General features: G+C 42.0%; 1 non-coding gene across 1 annotated transcript; it reads left to right on the top strand.

Moving 5' to 3' along the window:
- Positions 1-4115: 4115 nt before the first annotated feature.
- On the top strand, positions 4116-4222 carry LOC125347502. Its single transcript, XR_007210253.1, has one exon. It is a non-coding gene; the product is annotated as a U6 spliceosomal RNA (small nuclear RNA).
- Positions 4223-5137: the final 915 nt, after the last annotated feature.

The raw sequence follows: 5137 nt of genomic DNA on the forward strand, positions 1-5137 counted from the left end.
TCTCTCCTGGGTAGCATTGTTGAAAGGTCTGGCTGCAAATCAGACTTGAAGGCACATTCTTAAACACAAGAACCTGCCCCTCCAGCAGAGTGACTCAAAGGGCTGGTGGGGCCTGTCAGATGATTAAGGTGATTAATATGTGACTATAGGTGTGCCTGCTGGATGGGGTCCAGAAGGAACTAATCATCAATCACAGAATCCTCATGAACAGAAAGTACAGCAAGAACTTGAGTGGATCCACTGAAACCTTCTAGGTTCCTGTCCACAGTAGGAATTTTTGATCCACTGACAGTGGTAAGGAGGGAGCTAAAAGCCATTTTTCTTCTTCAATAGAACCAACAGATGAGTGGATCAAAAATAAAAATGTGTTACTTATACATAACAGATTTGCAGGGAAATGGATGAACTTAGAACAAATGTAAGCCAAGCTCAGAGAGACAAACAATGCATGTTTTCTTTCCTTTTTAGATCTAAAATATACTAGGATATGATAAATCATACAGGACTCTAAGCATTCACACACAGTGAGACCAAAGGAGGATACTCTTTTTTTTTTTTTTTTTTAGTAAAGAGGTTTTATTTTTTTTTCAAATTTTTATTATCAAACTGATGTACAGAGAGGTTACAGTTTCATACGTTAGGCATTGGATACATTTCTTGTACTGTTTGTTACCTTGTCCCTCATACCTCCCTCCCTCCCCCCCCTTTCCCTTCCCCCCCCTCCGGAGGTGTTCAGTTCACTTACACCAAACAGCTTTGCAAGTATTGCTTTTGTAGTTGTTTCTCTTTTTTTACCCTGTGTCTCTCAAATTTGGTATTCCCTTTGAATTTCCTACTTCCAATACCAGTAAACACGGTTTCCAATATACTCAGATAAGATTACAGAGATAGTGTACACACAACCACAGGAAGGTGATACAAGAACATTATCAATAATAGAAGCTACAGATACACATAGGACGTTGAAAGTAGTTACAACTGTGATATAACAATTGTTTCCATAACATGGAGTTCATTTCACTAAGTATCATCTTATGTGTTCATAAGGGTATAGCTATTGGGCCTTGTGATGCTCTGCTATGACTTGCCTAAACCTGTACTAATTATTCCCAATAAGGGAGGCCATAGAGTCCATGTTTCTTTGGGTCTGGCTCACTTCACTTAATATAACTTTTTCCAAGTCCTTCCATTTCCTTACAAATGGAACAATGTCATTCTTTCTGATAGAGGCATAAAATTCCATTGTGTATATGTACCACATTTTCCTGATCCATTCGTCTACTGAGGGGCATCTGGGTTGGTTCCAGATTCTCGCTATGACAAATTGTGCTACGATGAACATTGTTGTGCTGGTGGCATTACTGTGATTTTGTTTGTGGTCTTTTGGATAGATACCCAAAAGTGGGGCTGCTGGGTCATAGGGGAGTTCTATATTTAGCCTTCTGAGGAATCTCCATACTGCTTGCCAGAGTGGCTGAACCAGTTTACATTCCCACCAACAATGAAGTAGGGTTCCCTTTTGGCCACATCCCCTCCAACAATTGTTATTATTAGTTTTCTTGATATATGACATTCTTGCTGGGGTGAGATGGAATCTCAATGTTGTTTTGATTTGCATTTCCTTTATGGCCAGTGATGTAGAGCATTTTTTCATATGTCTCTTGGCCATTCTCATTTCCTCATCAGAGAAGTTTCTTTGTAAGTCTTTAGCCCACTTGATGAGGGGGCTATTGGTTCTTTGCGGATTTGTTTTGGAAGAAGGTAATTTTTTTAGTTCTGCATATATTTTAGAGATGAGGCCTTTGTCTGTTGAATGTCCGGTAAAGATCTTCTCCCAGTCTGTGGGCTTTCTGTTTATCTTGCGAGCTATGTCCTTTGCCGTGCAGAAGCTCTGCAGTTTGATGCAGTCCCATTTGTCCAACCTTTCTTTGATTTGTAGCCTTTCTGGGTCTTTGTTAAGGAAGTTCCGTCCTGCACCAAGGAGCCCAAGTGTTTCTCCTACTCCTTCCTTTAGTGTTTTCAGGGTGCCTGTTTTGATTTCAAGGTCTTTAATCCATTTGGAATTGATTTTGGTGCAGGGTGATATATAAGGATCTAGTTTTAGTTTGTTGCATGTGTTGAGCCAGTTTTGCCAGCACCACTTGTTAAAGAGGCTATCTTTCTTCCATACTATTGTTTTAGCTCCTTTATCAAAGGTTAAGTAGGCATAGTTCTGTGGGGTCAATTCTGGGTCTTCAATTCTGTTCCATTGGTCTTCAGGCCTGTTCCGATGCCAATACCAAGCTGTTTTTATTACTATAGCTTTATAATACAGGTTGAAGTTGGGTATTGTAATCAAAGGAGGATACTCTTAAGGGAGGAACACAAAGGTGTGATGCCTATATTTATTGAAATAAACTCTAGGAAATAGAAACAAGAGGGTTTATTTTTCCTTTTTGTTTTGTTTATTCATTTTATATGTCTTTTGGGGGGCATGGGAGGAACAGAAATGGAGGGACAATGGGTGAACAAATGCAGCAGTGGGACTCACTAGATATTATGTTGAAAATGAACTATACAACTTAGGCAGGGATGGTGGGGGGAGAGAACAAGGACAAAGGAGGGGACAAAAAGAAGTGTACTCATTACCTGACTTATGAAATGGTAACCTCTCTGTACATCACCTTTATAATGACAATTATAAAAAGAACCATCAAGCTCTTGTCTGGGGATGCAGACAGGATGAGCAAGTCCTGTGTCTTCCAGATAAAGTCTCAAGTGGAGGTGGCAAAGGAAAGGAAGGGACTTGGTAATGGGCATCTTAATCACACACTGATGGCTAGAGATGGGAACAAAAGTGGATTATAGACAGAACTCATGCCTGTGGCTTCCACCTGTGGTGCAGGAATAGAAGAGCTGAAGAGTGATGTTCTGGGGAATAGAAAGCCAAGAGTAGATGTTTCCCAGACAGCATAGAGGACTTACACTGGGGCATCCTCACAGGAAAGAAGAAATAAGTCAATGACTGGATGCTACGAGAGGCTCATGGGGATGTTACGATTTTTTTTTTTTTTTTTTTTTGGCCAGTCCTGGGTCTTGGACTCAGGGCCTGAGCACTGTCCCTGGCTTCTTTTTGCTTAAGGCTAGCACTCTGCCACTTGAGCCACAGTGCCACTTCTGGCCATTTTCTGTATATGTGGTGCATGGGAATCGAACCCAGGGCCTCATGTATATGAGGCAGGCACTCTTGCCACTAGGCCATATCCCCAGCCCAGATGTTACGATTTCTAAGACTAACAGGAGAGATGAAATCAGACATGTACAGCCTGATGAAGGGGACTGAGTCCTATCAGGGCTTGGATCACCACAGGATTTTTGTAGAGATGAAGCCACCAGCACTAAAGCATTGAGTGGCTTCAAAGGCCTAGTAGCAAGTATGCTATCAGTGGGAAATACACCAGGGAAGATTGGTACATTGAGGATTGACAAGGGTGTGGAGCAACTGGAACTCCCATGCATTGCTGGTGATAATAAACGATACTCTCAGGCACTGTTTCTTGGTTTGGCTTTTTGTTTATGTTTCTGGTGTCAGACATGGCGCTTGAATTCAGGGCCTTAAGCTCTCACGTGGCTTTTCCACTCAAGGCCCCTGCTCTACTATTTGAGCCACACCTCAACTTCCAGCTTTTTGCCAGTTAATTGGAGATAAGAGCCTCACAAACTTGTCTTCCCAAGCTGGCATTGAACCTCAATTTTCAGCTGGGATGACAGAAGTGAACCACCAGTACCCAGCTGCATTGTTTCTTAAACTCTGTCCAGTCACATTCAGCTATAAGTAATAGAAAGTTGCCCAGCATGATTTCGGACAAAACAAGTTTTTACTATTCGCTTTAGAAAATGCCTAAAGGTAAATGGTCCAGGTTGAGACCAGAATCTCAGGCATATCATCTGTGAGCTATGCTGGGCCTCCTCCTCCTGTTCCATCCTCAGCTTACTAGATAACATGTGGGGTTTGTTGCCTCATTGTAATCACATGGCTGCCCAGATCTGTGGCTAGCATTCACTTCCAAAGGCATGACAAAGAAATCACTTCCTTGTGAGGCCATCATTTTCCTAAGAATAAGAAATATTTTTCAGTGCTCGCTTCAGCAGCACATATACTAAAATTGGAACGATACAGAGAAGATTAGCATGGCCCCTGCGCAAGGATGACACGCAAATTCGTGAAGCATTCCATATTTTTAAGTATTGTCTAACTTACTGTTTCAACAAACCAGAAGACAAGTGATTATGTATGAATTAATAAAAGGCATAAACTGAAATATTTTTCATGATTATTTCATATCCAGCAAGTCTTGGATAAATCACTGTTCAAAGAGGATAGAAACTGCAGCTACTGGTTGAGACAAGTTGTCACTAGTCAGTCTGAAGTAGGAATCAACTTTCCCTGAGGATAAGGCCTCACTTATATGTTCTTGAACCCAACTTCAGTTCTGTTTGAAAGAATCTAGTGGTTAGGTTAGGATCTAGTTAGTTAGGCAATTGTATTTGCTGCAATATACATTTAAGAATATTACAGTTTCCTTCTTTTTTTTTTTTTGGCCAGTCCTGGGCCTTGGACTCAGGGCCTGAGCACTGTCCCTGGCTTCTTCCCGCTCAAGGCTAGCACTCTGCCACCTGAGCCATCAGCGCCGCTTCTGGCCGTTTTCTGTATATGTGGTGCTGGGGAATTGAACCTAGGGCCTCGTGTATCCGAGGCAGGCACTCTTGCCACTAGGCTATATCCCCAGCCCTACAGTTTCCTTCTTTATTTTCAAAGTACTGGGGCTTAAACTCAGGGCCTTGTAGTTGCTAGGTAAGCACTCTACCAAGTGAGCCATGCCTTCGGCTCAAGAGTATTTTTAATAAATGAACAAGGCTTCTACTTCGAATCACATGTGACTTTAGAGCGACTTTATTTTGTTTTTAAGACATTATCTAGGGACTGGGAATGTGGCTTAGTGGTAGAATGCTTGCCTAGCATGCATGAAGCCCTCAGTCCAATTCCTCAGTACCAAATACACAGAGAAAGCTGGAAGTGGTGCTGTGGCTCAAGTGGTAGAGTGCTAGCCTTGAGCAAAAGAAGCTCAGGGACAGTGCCTAGGCCCTGAGTTCAAGC

Source organism: Perognathus longimembris, chromosome 2 (genome assembly GCF_023159225.1).
Source record: "Perognathus longimembris pacificus isolate PPM17 chromosome 2, ASM2315922v1, whole genome shotgun sequence".
Classification (NCBI taxonomy): Eukaryota; Metazoa; Chordata; class Mammalia; order Rodentia; family Heteromyidae; genus Perognathus; species Perognathus longimembris.